The sequence below is a fragment of the Ambystoma mexicanum genome, chromosome 14 (assembly GCF_040938575.1).
Source record: "Ambystoma mexicanum isolate Mex_15411 chromosome 14, UKY_AmexF1_1, whole genome shotgun sequence".
In the NCBI taxonomy this organism is placed as follows: Eukaryota; Metazoa; Chordata; class Amphibia; order Caudata; family Ambystomatidae; genus Ambystoma; species Ambystoma mexicanum.
In genome coordinates, this window is record NC_090940.1 from 582580737 (window position 1) to 582596873 (window position 16137).

The window sequence follows — 16137 nt, forward strand, 5'->3', positions numbered from 1 at the left end:
CATCATCCCCATCATCAGGTGGTTGTGGTTCTGCGTCAGGGGGCAGAGGCACGTTTCGTCTGATGCACATATTGTGTAGCATGACACATGCCATGACGATCTTTGCAACCTTCTCATGGCGGTACAGGAGTGCCCCGCCAGACCTGCTGAGGCAGCGGAAACGTGCCTTCAGTAGGCCAAAAGCCTGCTCTATCACCACACGGGTACGTGCATGGGCACGGTTGTAGTCCTCCTCATGCTGGTTCGATGGGTTCCGCACTGGTGTGAGGAGCCACCTCTTCAGGGGATAGCCCGCATCACCTGTAAAATGTGAGAAATGAATGTGTCAGGAACGAGATTGATTTGTGAACATGATGCACAACCATGCCTTGATTCCGACTGTTACTGTGCACCAATTAGAGTTGTGCTAATGGATTTACACTGTGCAACCAGTATGTGTTCATGGCTCTCATGTACTGTTTTGCGTGCAAAAACACAATGCAGGGGGGACGATTGCCTTGTGAATGGCCATCCACTGTGTCTGTTCAGGCCGTCATTCATGTGACCTTGCACGTGTCCTGTGAGCTTGAAGCTCACATGATAGCAACATTGATGTCTGTCTCATTATGACCCCAGTGAGCATTACTGGTGTCAATGGGGACAGTTTGTGGGTCTTGTAGTGGTGCATTGATGTTCCTGTCTGTCATGTGCCTCCTTTGTGCGCAGTTGTGGGGGACAGGCATTTCAGTAGTTGGTGCATGGTGACGTGCATGTTGGTGGTTTTCTTTAGGGTCAATGCGGTCACAATTTGCACAATGCACTTGCAGATGGTTGTGTCGTTTTTGGGATACACTTTCATTCACATGTTGGGATGATTAGGTCAGGCATAATGTGTACACTACTCTGTTGACGTCAGTGCTGCCACAGGGAATGATCTGGCTACTGCTAGTTGCACCCATGTGACGTATGCATCACCCCCCTGTATCTGCCAGATGAAATATGCATTGGTACGTCATTCAACACCCACTTTGCATTTCCATGCTCATGACATTAGACTCACCGAGTAGGTAGGATCTTGGGCCTGCATGTTGCTCCATGTAGCGTGGTATTGTGGAGTTCCGAAGGACCATTGAATCATGGGTTGATCCGGGGTATCTGGCAGAACAATGTGTGATGATCCTGTTGGAGTCACAGACCATTTGCACGTTGATTGAGTGGAAATGTTTACGGTTGCGGTACGGTACCTCCATGGCATGTGGGACCACCAATTCAACATGGGTGCAGTCAATGGCACCAATGCAACCAGGTATGCCGGCCAGTGCATGGAAACCCACTTTGGTGTTGGCAATCTCCTGGGCAGACGGTGGTAATGAGATGTGGACATCTGTGTGCTTGAGGAGGGCATCGAGCACTTGCATCAGTGTACGCGAGAATAATGGTTGTGATATGCCATGCAAGTGCCCCACTGTGTGCTGGTAGGTGCCTGTGGCCAGGAAGTGGAGCACGGACACTACCTTCAGTAGGGGGGGGTGGCAGTGGGTGTTTCAATCATGCTGACGATGTCGTTGTGTATCATGTCCACAATGGTGGTGATGGTGTCCCGGTCCAGTCGGTACAGGGTGTGGATCTGCTCAGCGGTGAGGTTGAATGGGCTGGCTCTGATGCGTGGGATTGGGGGCTGCCTGCGTGGTGGCACTGGCTGTGCTGGTGGGGCTTGCTGGGCCTGCCTTGCCCTCCTTCTCCTCCTGCGTCTCCTCTGTGCAGCCTGTTGTTGTTGTTGTTGTAGTTGCTGTTGTAGCACTCGCATTGCTATCAGGTCCTCCAGCCCCAACATTGCTAGTCCTATTGGTATCATTGTGGAGTGTGACTGGGTGTGGGAAGGGGTGGGGTGTGCTCTTTTTGTACTTCCTGAGTCTGTATTGCCTTCACCTGTGCTGTTTCTGTGCACCTGTGGCAGCTGCATTCACTTTACATGGCCCTTTACGGTTGGTTCGCGATGGCGTAATTAGCACCATGGCGGTAAGGTACTTAACGGGCTGGGTGATGGCGTTAGGGGCATGTCCGCTTGGGTCGGCATTCGCGTACCTTTCCGCCATGGCGCTAAGTACGGTGTGGATGTTCGCGTGCGCGCGCCCTTGGCGCAGTCAGCGGCAGCGTTAGCTACGATGCCGCTAATGACATCGTAGTTTACGGTCACGGGTCGTAATCGGCCAGGGTTGTAATGAGGGCCAAAGACTCTCTGCCACTGTCACCCCACGACAAGAAGCAGAGAGGCCACACAACAAAAGGGAAGGCTAGCCCATACTGCCAAGTGCTTGCCATCATTTCCAATAAAGATGTGTACACAGAGCATGAGGAAAAGGCCTGTCGAATCAAGATGGCCAAAACAGGAGGAGAGGGGAAAAACATCAAGCCCAGTCCTCCCCTCTCCTTACCTTCCCCCGGGCCATGCAGGACCCGGGACACAATGCTCACGCTGCGGTCCGGAGCCCAGCAAAGAACCGAGCGAGGCAATCCCGCTCAACTGTGACCCCAAGCCCCGCAGGTGGCCCAGGAGCAGCGCCGCACCTGAGGGAGCCGAGGGCCCCGCCACACAGCCCCCCCCCCACACGGGGCCAGCAATCGGTGCTCCCCAGTGCCCCGCACCGGGAAGAAAAAGTCCAACCTGCCGGAGGCAGGAAAAATTAAACTGAGTGACGTGGATGTGGGGGAGGAGTTATAGGAATTTAAAGAAATAGAAGAAGGTCCTGTGTCGGAGGCAGGGGCCTCATGAAGTAAGTACTGGGACGAGGAAGAGTGGACGTGGAGGTAATGCATATGTCTGTGGACTAATCTGTGCAATTACCACTGATTGCGCTGAGACAGTGACAGTGTGAAGTCACAGTCTCACGAGGTTACAGCGGCCACAGCACTCCAATGCGCATGTGCGCACCCCGTGGGGAGCGGAGCAGAGATGTACGAGCAAGGCGCTCTTCCAGGTCTTGAGGAATGAGCCTGGCATGAAAACAGTGGTGTCGCTAGGGGGGGCGAGCCCCCTCTGAAATCCCAAGCCCCCCCCCTTGGAACACCCATCCATGGGCTCCTCTCTGCAGTGCTGCCCTAGCATCCGCCGGCGCCCACGCCGCAGACACACAGAGCTGCAATGCTGCCGCCGGAGCGCTTCTCTGCCCTTACCGTCTGCTTTGTGCACGCGGGTGATGTACAATAAAGCACTCTCGACTTCCCAGCAGCTGTGGCTTTTGCTAGAGGGTAGAGGCCCATTTTCTGGGACTATGAATATGTCCCCCAAACACAATTATCACATAGTTCGGGAACATGCACGGGGCCTGGTCGTCCCATGGTCATGGTGTGAGCTTCTGGTATGTTATTATGCGTTGGTTACTAGATAATAGGTGCCGTTTCGGCCTGGGGTTATGGTATAAGATTGTTGGTCATTAGGCGCTGGTTTTAAGGTAAAGAACAGAAGGGGGAGCAAGGGGAGAGGAGGGGATGCTTACTCTTATGGTGTAAGCGATATTGGAGCTGCTTATGAAACAATGGATGCATAGTTTTGAATGTATTCGATTGCTATGGTTGCCGCGTGCAATACTAGACTAGCTCCAGGACTCCGCTGGGGCCTGCTTCTTGTTGTGTGCCTGTGAGATAGCCCAGCAGGCTAATCACTTGCTTGAAGCCGACCAGTCCCATTTGAAATTTACATTGTATCGAGCTTGAGTTGAGGCAAACAAACGTCACGTGCACTACTAGTGCTGCCTGTGCTGCGGCATACATGATTATGCTAGTGATGTGTTATTTATATAGCACCTTTATCCAAAGGATTTACAGAGCACATATTTACATACAATATCACCCAACTGAAATTGGTACTCATTTATCGACCTCGGAAAGGTGAAAGGCTGAGTTGGCCTTTCCGGGATTCGAACCTGCGACTTGCAGATCACGCTCAGATCGCAGCGGCGAGCGCTCAACCCGCTGAGCTATCAAACTTATTAATATTGTCCTGTGGATAAGTTAATAAGCACGCTCGAATAAAGTCTGTTATTTATTTATTTATTTTGCTATTTATATAGCGCACCTATCCCGTAGGCATCTGGGTGTTTATCTGACATAGGTGAAAGGTACATACATTACTTAGTTTCAGTGACTTATTACAAGGTTATTGGCCTCTTTCCCATAGCTGAAATGTTCATGTATTACTTAGTTTCAATGCCTTAGTGCGAGGTTATTGGCAAATAGATTGGTAGCATAGCTTTGGCTGGCACGCATAGCTCTCAACTCACACGCTTTTGGCGGGTGTCACCCGCCTTGTAAACAGCTGACTCACCCGCCAAGCCTCCTGCATGCCCATTCGTTTCAATGGGCCTCTCACCCGCCAAAAATAAAATCGGGTGTTTTCACCCGCCTTTGCGACACAAATGGTTGAGAGCTATGGGCACGTATGTCAGTCTCTGCACATCCACACCCAATGCTGTGCACTTGATGCTCTCCTCGCTCAACTGGTGTCATTTCTACTGACCTTTGATTCATGGCGTGCTGCTTACAGCTGATGCCCTGGGGTCAGAAAGTATTACAATTTTGAATGTGCTTCCAACAGAATCGCTTGCTGTATAAACGCACGATTTTAACCTCCCCAGAGTCACTTTCGACTACTTTGACCAGGTCAATTTGGGCAAAGCATACACATTGCCCTTTTATAGCTCCCTCTTCCCCCTACTTTTGTCTGTAGCCCCTTTGGTGCCACCCCCTCCCCCCAAAAATCACAGATACCTCACTGCAAAAAAGTGTGCCCTAAACAAGACTGTCCCAGCAATATTAAGAGACTCTCTTATCAGTGAAGCGTCTGCTATATGTAAATACGAGAAACACGTGCCTGTGAATAAACAAGTCACTTCTATCCCTGTTTTACGTCTTGTGTGAAGCCATAACCGACAGACCTGAACAAATTGGAAAAACCGAGCCAGCTAGTCGCAATGGGCAATCCCATTTTTCTGGGATGCGTTTCATATTTTGACCTCTTGTTTTTGGAACTTTGAACTCTGCACCAGCCCCCCCGGTCAGAATCTATGCCACACACGTGTGTCCCAAGGCCCTTAGCAGGGCCGGACGGAATATCGTCGAATGATCGTCGAGTGACAGGTACCGAAAGCGCCGGCCATCCATCAGTGGGAGGGCTGCTATCCCACGCCTATTGCACGCCCGGTGTGTTTTCTATCTGATCCAACAGGAAGTGACTCGCGCGGAAGGTATGTCCCATTTCGCAACCCTTACAGTAAAAAATCGTGTCTGGTTTCCGCTGTGGTATTGTGTTTACTTCGTGCGCGGCACGGCGCGCGCTGGCGGCATTTCCGACAGGGTGTTTATCTAACTTTCGCTGCACTATTTCTGGCTTGATTTAGTGCAGCTTACTTTAACATATACGTGATTGTAAAAACGGCATGTTTTACAAAAAGAAATATAACGTTGCGCTAGAGCTCGAACTGGCAGAGCGGGTTATCCTTGTGTGGGCAGCTAACACTCAAAGGAGCACTCTGTGGATACACATTTCAATAACCCATTTTGTTTTGTATTGTCCTTTTTTTATTTCTCACTTGTGGCGGTAGGGATGAACGAGTTTTCAAAGTTGCTCCAAAGTTCAATCAAAACTTGGAAATGTGACAAATGAAATGGGCATGCGTCCGGGACATACCCTATGACTCAGAGGATAGACATATTTTTGTTATATAATTTCATGTACATTTCCAGAACGTTTCAATTCTCCTAAAAAAAGCAGTGACTCCTAAGGTAACATGTCTATTCATCATTGATTTAACTTCCTACACTCCCTTTATTTCAATAGTGTTTCTGCACTGTTTTTCACCTATTGGGGTCTACTTGTTATTTTAGTTGGCATTTGTATAACGCCTAATGCCATCGGTATGGCCTCAAAGCGCTGTGGGCGAGCCCTTGGTGGACACAAGCCTGAGGTAAGAGATTGATAGGAGAACTTGAAAATGCATGTGTGCATTTAAGCCAGTAGGGAGGGGTGGCTAAGTCCCCGCTAGTGGCCCATGGAGATCTGTCCAGTGAATGGGGTGCTGTGATAGGTTATCAGGAGGGTAGCAACCCATGGAGATCTGGCTAGTGGGTGGGTGCTGTGATAGGTTATCAGGAGTGTAGCGACCCATGGAGATCTGGATAGTGGATAGGTGCTGTGATAGGTTATCAGAAAGGTAGCGACCCATGGAGATATGGCTAGTGGATGGAGTGCTGTGATAGGTTATCAGGAGGGTAGCGACCCATGGAGATCTGACTAGTGGATGGAGTGCTGTGATAGGTTATCAGGAGGGTAGCGACCCATCGAGATCTGGCTAGTGGATGGGTGCTGTGATAGGTTATCAGGAGGGTAGTGACCCATGGAAATCTGGCTAGTGGATGGAGTGCTGTGATAGAGTGTCAGGAGGGTAGCGACCCATGGAGACCTGACTAGTGGTTGGAGTGCTGTGATAGGTTATCAGGAGGGTAGCGACCCATGGAGATCTGGCTAGTGGGTGGAGTGCTGTGATAGGTTATCAAGAGGGCAGCGACCCATGGAGATCTGGCTAGTGGATGGGTGCTGTGATAGGTTATCAGGAGAATATGCAAATCAATGAGACTGATTATGTGTCCAGCTAGACCAAATTGTTTTGTGGGACTCAGCTGCATTCTAGTGACAGAAGTGATGTGTGATATGGGTTCGAGAAGTGGATTATTGCAGATGTGTGCAGGTGGATGCCCATACCCCACGAGGGATACAGCTATCTTCCATTGAGATAGAATGTGATAAGTGCCATAGAGAGATGCGTGATATGCAGTTGCAATGAGGGAATGCAGATTGTATCATACAGATCAACTGGAATCCTTTCTGTGCATGCATGGTACTGTCTTGTCTAATCATGCGACTCATTGGCACCCCCACCTACCTGCCAGGGGGTGCTAGATCACCCATGAGGTGGACTAGGTCAGTCAAGATGCAGAAGGGAAGAGCCTGGTCTTAAGAGCCTCCACCACCCTGTTCACGTTTTCCCTTGATTCCATTTCCCTGCTGAACACCCTCCCCATCCACCGCCATCATCCCTCTTTTGTCTTCACTCCTTCACCTACCCCACATCTGCTTCCTCTTTTGTCACTTCCTGTGCTGTCCATTCATGCCACCACCTGCTCTGCTGTCATATAATTCTGGGTAACACACCTTTCCCGATGCATGCACGCTTTAATGCAGAAAACACTGATGCACTGACATTGGTGCTTTTGATTCCCAGTGCAATGTTTGGGCATCAGCGAGAATGGAAAGGTGGCATTCTGGGCCAATGATGGTACTGAGTTGCCTGACTCAGATATCCGGTACTGGTGATGGCATTCTCAAGTCCATTCGGTGGCATGGCATGGTGCCAAGCTAAGACCAGGAACAACAATGGCTAATCCGCTTTCTTCCACACCCGCATTCCAAGTACTAGCAGTGAGTGTGGCACAACATCAATGGACAGAGTGGGCTGCCCAAGCTGGGAAAAGGAGAAATTAAAGTATTATTTGATGTGTGCATAATTTATATTATTTTATCATTTAGTTAGGGTCTCAAACCAGAAAATTGAGTACAGGCCACTGCGGTATGAAATAGCGGAAGAGCAGAGGACAGAAATGGTGGGTATTAAGTCACCCCATGTTTTGCTGGGTTGTCAGAAAAGGCAGATTTTTGTTATTTTCTGAAATTTGTGTGGCCTATTTTTTGGTTGCCTGTGAGTGAATTCCAAAGCATGCAAGCCTACGTTGGTAAGGTGGCTTTGCCCACACTTGTGTTATAGAAGCGAGGGAACCAAGAGGGTTACTATTGTTCATAAATGAAGGGGGATTGTAGTTCTTCCAATTTTCTTGCCAATAGTGTTGGCCAGTGCTCTTGATGGTCCTCCAGACTAAGCACAATCTTATTAATTGAATATTTCCCTAATTCCCCTGTCCAAGCAGCCAAACTTTGGAACTACTTGCCCCTTACCTTCAGACAAGAACCATCCTTCCTGACATTCAAGGCTGAAATCAAAACCTGGTTAAGCAATAAGCCCCCAATCCCCTAATGAGATCCCCTCGGCCGGACCTTGATTCACTCCTAACGCCTTAACTTCCTCCTTATGATTGCTGATTGTTGACTGCACTTGTGCACTTGCTATTTATGTATGATTCTTGTCACCAGACCTCCCTGTAACCATTGGTCCATCCTATTGTAAATGTCTTGTATCTTTCATTGTTCTACATGTATGTAACGCCTAAGTTCCTTTTCCAGCACCCAGTTACTTCAGGGTTCCGTGCACGACATAAATAATAAACAAAAATACAAATATGGTGTCCTGATTAGCAGCTAATGTATTACTTGGATGCCCATGTGGTGTCTAGGGTTTAACACCATCCATAGCAGGGTAAAAAGAGTACCTATATTGTTCTCTGAATATCCCATTCACCGTGCTATGACATGTATTGCTGTGTTCGAATGTTACCTAGTTTTGCCAGATCTGTGCCGTAACAATCCATTCAATGGCATTGACTTTGCCAGAATATTCCATCAAGATACCAGACTTTTGCATCACTGCGTATGAGCTGCGTGAGAATTTTCATTGCTGTCTCAATATTGGCTCCTAAATTGTCTGAGTAACACATCGCAATGGCTTTATTGTGCCACAACCTAGTCCCATCATAGTGTCAGAATATTTCTTCATTGTGCCAAAACAGTCTGGCCTTCTTCTGTACTGTCAGCTAATTCCATCAATGTGCCACTTTGTCCCTTAACAGAGCCTGAATATTTGTTTCTCCTGCCAACATAATACCATAATATCCCATTTCAGTGCCAGTACAGACACTTGGTAAATAATCCAATTATAGTGCCAAGACTGTCCCACTATATCTGAATGGCGTGCCATATTATCTCAGTAACAGTATAGCAGTATCAATGTATATATGATTTCATTATTGTGCCAGAAAATGCCATAATTGTGCATGTGAGCCAAAATGTCCCACCACCCCCATGTACTATAATATCATTGTACTAGAACATTGGTAGAAATGCTCATCATTGTGCAGGAACTAGTTCATACAATTCTTTCCTCATTTCAATGCTGGTGGTTAATAACCTGCAGTGGACCTTCACCTTTGTCACATAGCAGGAGGATAGCTCAGGGGCAGCGTGCTTGTCTTGGAAGCAACACAACGCATAGCAACACAGGTTTGAATCCTGGTCTCGCACTTAGGTACAGGTCTCAGTTATTAAGCACGTTATAAAATAACTATTGTAAAGGTAGGGTGCACAGGAGTAATGCTATGAAGGTTATCATCGCTCCTGCGTTCTACTTACTAAAATACAGAGGTGATGATAGATATCACGTGTTGCATATGCAAATGACAGTAAGGACAATCAATGATGTCATCTTCCATATTGCTATTCGAAAAACAAGAGGTGTTCACAATGCAGGTGCATCGTAGGTATAAAAGTGTATGTTGAAAGGCTGTGCTGATCCTCAGAGCTGCATGTCTGGCGTATAGCAGGAAAATCCAAAGCTGCATTAAAAAAAAAGATATTAAAAATAAACAAGGTGGTATTAACTATGTTATCTTCTTATTTAATTCACAGGTAAACATTGCTGCTTAAAACATATGAGAACTGTTTTACTCCCTAAATTTGAGGGACTAGTCCATTGTCACAGTTTAGACAAACTTTATAAAAGGATACAGTCGTGTAAAGGATACAGTCAGCATCCACTCTCGGGAAGCCCTTCCGCTCTGGGGTAGCTTGAACGTGCAGTGAACCAGATTCTTCCGGGACACCTTGCGCGTGATGCTAAACAAGACTTCCCCCCCAAGAGCATAGCCTGTAGGAATTTAATAATAACTAACAGGCCAGGGGCTTGAGTGAAAAGGCAGGAGCAGCGACAACAGAGCTAAGGGAGCAAACAAAACAATTATTCAATAGGATAACTAAGGTTACCCAAAATGCAGCGACCAGCCACCCACAATATCCCTCTCTTACCTGCTTAGCCAGAAAGATATCCCACAACCTTATGTGAGTTCAAACACACCACGGAAACCGGGTGATGCAGGAAGAAGGTCCCAGTTGGTCGAAGTTAGTGCAGAAATTCACCTAACCCAAACGGCACGCCGCTAATGTCCAAAACGAAATCCCTTGTTCCATTCAGCAAAGCGTCCCTGAAGTGATGGTAAGCAATCCAGGTAGTGACCAGTAGAATCAGGAAAGCGTCCATATAGTCACGTTGATGCGTAGAGTGATGTGTCTTGTGACAAAATGAAAAGTACCATTAAACAATCCAGAATGCGTTGAATATTGGAGGGGAATTAGGAAGTCCGTGGAAATAGCAGCCAGAGATAAACAAAGCTTATTTGGAAGTTCAGTGATGAGGAAGCAAATCCGAAAGCGTCACAACAAACAGGAGCAGGAGAGAGCAATCCGTATACAAAGCCAGGGGTTCGGTTACCAAAGGGAAAACAGTCGAGGGTTTTAGCGCCAGAAATGGTAAGGGAGGAGACGTATGGAATAGTCCTTAAAGCAAGAGCCGGGTCCAGGAGATTTAGAAAACAGGATAACGAGAATCGGGCACTTCAACTAACTGCTTAGTTTTAGGAGCACCCGTTGCATGGACAATCTGAGTTAAATACGAGTTTCTTTCCCAGGACGTGAGACTCGTTGTCGGCGTGTCATGTGACCGCAAAAAGGAGGGGGAATGCTGGGAAATGTAGTGCGGCGTGTCCCGCGGCTTGGAAATAGTCGCCAAGGCAACTTCCACATGGAAACGGATGACCCCAGTCGTCCGTGTGCAGGAACGCGGGGCATGACAGTACCCCTCCGCAAAGAGCGACTACCCCTGCGGGCACGCAATCTTTCCAAAAAGAAGGCACGCAAAAGCCGGGGTGCATGCACATTTGAGGCTGGTTCCCAAGTTCTATCTTCGGGGCCGTAACCTTTCCAATCAATCAGGTAAGATCGCACTCCGTGACGCAGACGAGTGTCCAGTATAGCATGCACTTCGTATTCGTCTTCCCCCTGCACATCGATGGGAGTGGGAGCAACAGAAAGACGGGTACCAGGTACAAAGGGGCGGAGGAGGGAAACATGGAAAACAGGGTGAATCCGCCAATGAGATGGAATGCCCAAACGGATTGCCGCAGGATTGAGACAATGCAGTACCTTATAAGGACCTACATAGCGAGGCAAAAGCTTTCGTTTACCCCGAATGTTGAGATGCTTGGTCGAGAGCCAGGCACGATCACCCGGTGCATAAGAGGGGGCAGGTGAACGATGCCTATCCGCTTGTTCTTTTGTCCGAGACTGCGCAGCCAGTAGATGAGACATAATCGAATCGCAGATAGCAACCAATGTGTCTCTTGTAGATTTTGCAGCAGGGATCTGGTCCAATGAAGGTAGGACATGCGGAAGAATCCTTGGGTGTAGACCATACAAAGCGTAAAACGGGGAACAACCTGTTGAAGAGTGCCGAGAGTTATTATAAGCAAATTCTGCGGTTCCCAGAACAGACAACCAGTCGGTCTGATGTTGCAAGCACAGACAGCGAAGGTACTGCTCCATGGTGCCATTGGTGCGTTCGGTTTGTCCGTCCGTTTGAGGGTGGTAGGATGATGAAAGCCGTGCATCTATGCCCAAGGAATGGGTAAGGGCTCTCCAGAACCGTGAGGTAAACTGGGTGCCCCGATCGGAAATCATGATTGTAGGAAGACCGAAAAAACGTACCACATGATCAAAGAATAGTTTAGCCAGCAATGGAGCAGTAGGTAGACCAGAAAATGGTATAAACCGTGCCATCTTTGTGAAAACATCCACTACTACAAGCACAGTTGACATCCCCCTGACCAAGGGGAGTTCCACCACGAAATCTAGAGTAACCGTATGCCACGGATGTGGTGGGAGAGGCATCTTCATCAATAGACCGAAAGGTTTCCCAGGTTGTCTCTTGCATTGAATACACACCGCACATTTGGATACGTATGAATCAGAATCTTTCCTCATGCCCGGCCACCAGCACCATCGATGTAACAGGTCATAGGTTTTAAGCTGACCCGGGTGCGCAGCCAACGGGGTATCATGTGCCCATTCCAAGGCCTTCCGTCTGGTTTGGTCATCAGGTAAATACAAAAGCCCATGAACATAAGGAAGACCCGTAACGATTCGGGCATCCAAAGTATTGAGAAAAGAAGCATGATCTTTGGTCCACTGTCGTACTCGGTCAAGGAGTGAGGCGGAGACCGAACAGACACATACTACAGAACCCGAGGGCAATATAGGCGACACCCAGTCCTGGGTAATAAAATCGGTACCGACACGGGATAGGGCATCCGCCTTCCCATGTAGAAGGCCAGGGCGATATGTAACCGTGAAATCGAACAGTGTGAAGAACAAATGCCAACGTATTTGGCGGGCATTAGTACATTTTGCATGTGAAAGAGCTTGGAGGTTCCGATGGTCAGAGTACACCGTTATGGTGTGTCGAGCACCCAGGAGATGGTGCCTCCACTCCTTGAAAGCCGCTCGAATTGCCAGAAACTCCCTCTCCATAACGGTATAGTTGCGTTCAGCCGGGGACAGTTTTCGGGAGAAATAGGCCACCGGGTGCAACCGCTGCGTAGCAGGGCAGGTCTGAGACAGGATGGCCCCCACCGCTATTGCGGAGGCATCAGCCTCCACTATAAAAGGGAGAGAGGAGTTTGGGTGTTGTAGAACAGGAGCTGTGGTGAAGGCCTTTTTTAATGCCTCAAAGGCCGACTGGGCTTCATTGTCCCAAACAAAGGGGACTTTGGGACTAGTGAGACGAGTAAGAGGTGCCACTATTTCAGAGAAGGAGGCAATAAAGCGTCTGTAGAAATTTGAAAAACCCAGAAAAGACTGGAGCGCTTTTACAGAGTCCGGAACCGGCCAGTCCATCACAGCTTTGACTTTGGAAGTGCACATGAGCACCCCTTCTGCTGATATTTGGAACCCTAAGAACTCAACTGAGGTGGCGTGGAACACACATTTCTCTAGCTTAGCATAGAGGGAGTGAGTACGTAAACGCCGCAGCACGGAGCGGACATGCTGGATGTGTTGAGTGAGTGAATCCGAGAATATCAGGATGTCGTCTAAGTAGATCACTACATAACAATCCAGCATGTCTCCAAAGATGTCGTTAACGAAGTGCTGAAAAGTGGCGGGGGCGTTACAAAGCCCAAAGGGCATGACACAGTATTCGTAGAGCCCAAACTTCATCTTAAATGCGGTTTTCCATTCATCACCACTTCGCATTCTAACCAAATTATATGCCCCTCTGAGATCTAATTTGGTATAAATGGTGGAAGATGTCATCTTGTCAAGTAGTTCCGTTATGAGGGGTAGTGGGTACTGGTTTTTTATTGTTATCTTGTTCAAGGCCCTATAATCTACGCAAGGGCGTAGGTCCCCCTCCTTTTTTGGCACAAAAAATATGGGAGAGGCAGCAGGGGACCGGGAAGGTCGAATATGTCCCAGACGCAATGCTTTATCCACATACTCCTTTAGGTGAACCTCTTCTTGGACAGTTAAGGAGTAGACACGACCGTGGGGAACCACTGCCCCAGGCACTAAGTCGATGGGGCAGTCGTAACAACGGTGTGGAGGGAGTTTCTCTGATAGTCCCTTGTCAAAGACATCAGAAAAGTCCTTGTATACCGTCGGCAGTTCGGACGTTGGATCACTCCGCGTGGCATTAATGGAGGGGACATTAGCCACCAAAGCCAAACAAGGAGAAACAGACATCGTATCTGGGTTTTGAAGACAATGTTGGGTACAAAACACAGAAGAAAAACGCACCGTCTGTTGGATCCAGTCGATTTCAGCGTTGTGAGTCCGAAGCCAGGGGAGACCGAGAATGATCCCAAACTGAGGGGCCGAAATAAGGTCAAATACTATATATTCAGTGTGGCCTTCTGTGGTGGACATGCAAAGCGGGGTTGTCTGTTCCGTTACCCATCCGGATACCAGACGAGAACCGTCTACAGCATGCACCTCCTCAGGTCTAACCTTAGGAACTACCATTAAACCATGGCACCGAGCCAACTGTATATCCATAAAGTTACCGTTAGCCCCCGAATCAATCATGACTGGATTGGTGAAAGGCTCCACACCAGGGATCACAAAATACATAGCCAGGTAGATGTGTGAGGAGGGGGAACGTTGTTCCGAGCCATCCGTTTGGTGACTCATCCTTAGGGCTCGGCTTAAGGACGAGTCTTGGCGTTTCCCGCCATCTTGACAGGTCGCCTAGGGCATACACGGATATAATGGCCTGACTGGCCGCAATAGAAACATAGATTGTTAACCATACGCCGTTCCCGTTCGGCTTTGGTTAATGGGCCTCTGACAGCTCCTATTTGCATCGGTTCGACCTCTCCTGGAGAGGCAGAAGAGGAGGTTTCTGACTTGGCTGGAGGACGAAGATCAGGGATACGTCGTTCGCCACGTCTCTGTCGTAGCCTAGCATCGACCTGTAAAACCAAGTCTACCAGTTCCGGAAAACTGGGCGGTAGAGCCGGTACCACTGATAGAGCGTCTTTTAACTCTTCCGAAAGTCCTTTATAGAAGACGGCTGCTTTCTTCTGTTCGGGCCATGTAGTTTCCACTGCCAACTGATTAAAGCGAGCAAGGTAAGATAAAAGGTCCGTTTTGCCCTGGCTGATAGCAAGGAACTCGAGGTCGGAAGTTTGTGCCTTGTAACGCATGTCGAATACTCTATTCATGGATTGAATAAGGGTATCAAAATCATACAAGGCTTGGTCGTTGGCTTCGAGTAACGGGTTAGCCCAAGCCGCTGCTGTTCCTCCCAAATGGGAAAGAAGGAACGCTGCTTTAGTAACAGCATCAGGAAATGCCAGGGGCCGACACAGAAAATGCAGACGGCACTGATTTATGAAGGTCCGATATGTTTTTGGATCTCCAAAAAAGCGTTCCGGAGGGGCCAAGGGAAAAGGTCCAGGAAGTACAATGGGGGCTGAAGCAGGAGGTTGAACTTGGGGTGTAGGAGGAGCTGCCGCTGCAACAGCATCATCAAACTCCTCATCGGGTGGTAGTGGCTGCACGAAACTCTGTAGTACATCCATGCGCTGATGGAGGGTCGCATGTGCTGATGCCATGTCGGTACGCAAAGCCGCAAAGGCTTGCATCAAAGTAGCCATTTGATCAGCTCCGGTGTCCATGACCGACAGGCAATAATAGAATAGGCTCCTAAATCTGTCACAGTTTAGACAAACTTTATAAAAGGATACAGTCGTGTAAAGGATACAGTCAGCATCCACTCTCGGGAAGCCCTTCCGCTCTGGGGTAGCTTGAACGTGCAGTGAACCAGATTCTTCCGGGACACCTTGCGCGTGATGCTAAACAAGACTTCCCCCCCAAGAGCATAGCCTGTAGGAATTTAATAATAACTAACAGGCCAGGGGCTTGAGTGAAAAGGCAGGAGCAGCGACAACAGAGCTAAGGGAGCAAACAAAACAATGATTCAATAGGATAACTAAGGTTACCCAAAATGCAGCGACCAGCCACCCACAATATCCCTCTCTTACCTGCTTAGCCAGAAAGATATCCCACAACCTTATGTGAGTTCAAACACACCACGGAAACCGGGTGATGCAGGAAGAAGGTCCCAGTTGGTCGAAGTTAGTGCAGAGATTCACCTAACCCAAACGGCACGCCGCTAATGTCCAAAACGAAATCCCTTGTTCCATTCAGCAAAGCGTCCCTGAAGTGATGGTAAGCAATCCAGGTAGTGACCAGTAGAATCAGGAAAGCGTCCATATAGTCACGTTGATGCGTAGAGTGAGGTGTCTTGTGACAAAATGAAAAGTACCATTAAACAATCCAGAATGCGTTGAATATTGGAGGGGAATTAGGAAGTCCGTGGAAATAGCAGCCAGAGATAAACAAAGCTTATTTGGAAGTTCAGTGATGAGGAAGCAAATCCGAAAGCGTCACAACAAACAGGAGCAGGAGAGAGCAATCCGTATACAAAGCCAGGGGTTCGGTTACCAAAGGGAAAACAGTCGAGGGTTTTAGCGCCAGAAATGGTAAGGGAGGAGACGTATGGAATAGTCCTTAAAGCAACAGCCGGGTCCAGGAGATTTAGAAAA

General features: G+C 48.4%; 1 long non-coding RNA gene across 1 annotated transcript in view; it reads left to right on the forward strand.

The window, feature by feature from the left end:
• Nucleotides 1-5056: 5056 nt before the first annotated feature.
• The window catches only part of LOC138527350 (uncharacterized), a 30453-nt gene continuing 19372 nt past the window's right edge, over nucleotides 5057-16137 (forward strand). The window contains exon 1 of the long non-coding RNA XR_011283905.1: nucleotides 5057-5222. This is a non-coding gene — a long non-coding RNA (uncharacterized lncRNA). The remainder of the gene's footprint in view (nucleotides 5223-16137) is intronic.